This window comes from Echinops telfairi, unplaced genomic scaffold (genome assembly GCF_000313985.2).
Source record: "Echinops telfairi isolate 266 unplaced genomic scaffold, ASM31398v2 ScPeMD7_7469;HRSCAF=8507_1, whole genome shotgun sequence".
Lineage (NCBI taxonomy): Eukaryota > Metazoa > Chordata > Mammalia > Afrosoricida > Tenrecidae > Echinops > Echinops telfairi.
In genome coordinates, this window is record NW_022111373.1 from 142412877 (window position 1) to 142414185 (window position 1309).

A 1309-nucleotide genomic window follows, 5' to 3' on the forward strand; every position below is an offset into this window, starting at 1 on the left:
AGAACATTCTCCCATGCACTGGAACAGAACTGAACATTCTCCCGTGCACTGGAACAGCCAGGTGGGAAGGTCAACTGTGCCAAGGTTGTAAACCCTCCTGGCCCAATGCTTATCACGGAGAAACCCTGGTGGTACAAAGGTTAAGCGCTCAGCTGCTAACTTTAAGGTCGGCAGCTCAAAGCCACCCCTCCTCCCTGCAGGAAACAAAACCTGGCCCCCATCAAGATGACAGCTAGGAGTCCAGGGGGAGGGGCAGCTGTACCCTGTGGCACACAGTATAACCGATCATCATTGATTGGGAATTAAAGTCTCATTTCCCTCATGCTGGAATCATGCAAAGAAGTCCCTGCCTTTCTGTGACAAGGGGGACAGTAAGTGGGGGCCGCTGGAGTCACCCACACGGATGCATACCCTCCTGGCCCTGGAGCAGAAAACAGCCAGCTATGCCACACAGGTGTGCTTCCAGGCGCTGGGGCACTGTCGGCTAAGAAGCCTTGGTCTGGAGGTCTGGGGAGGTGGGTCTACAGCTATCCAGGACACAAAGGAGGGCAGACACATGTCACCCAGTGGTCTCCCAACTCGGTCACCTGGGGTAGGCAGGACAGACGCTCAGGCTTCGGGTCAGCTGCTTCAAGGACCTCAGCAGTCTTCTGGAGACTGCTTTCCACAAACGTAGCAGGTTTCCCCAAGCAAACCACTTACACCCCAACCTGACACCCCCCCACCCCCACACACACAGCAATGGGAAAACGGGTGTCCGTTAGGGGTGGGTTTGTGTCTTCCCCCAAAAGACCTTCAAGTCCTAATCCTGGGAGCGGGGGGGATGACGATGGAGCACCTACCACAACCTTGTGTTCAGCACAATGCTTAAGCCGCTGCACCACCAGGACTCCTTTCAGATGGCGTCACATCTGAGCTGGGTGGGACCTCATCCAACACGGCGAGTGCCCTCATTACAGGAGAAGAGACCCAGGTGCCCACTGGGAAGAATGTCCTGTGACCAGGGCATGCCCAGGACTGCCTCCCCCTCTCCCCCCCAAAGGGAGGACATGGGCACGGGCGGCAGGTTGGCCCCAACACCTCCGGAAGGAGGCCACCTGGCCCACACCTCAGCCTCAGCTTCCAGCCTCCAGCAGCAAAACCCAAACCAAACTCGTTGCCTCGAGTCGATACCGACTCACAGGGACCCCAGAGGACAGGGTAGAACTGCCCCGGTGGGTTTCCAAGACTCTAACTCTCTGCAGGAGTAGAAAGCTTCATCTTTCTCCCACTGAGCCCCTGGTGGTTTTGAACTGCTGACCTTGCCGTT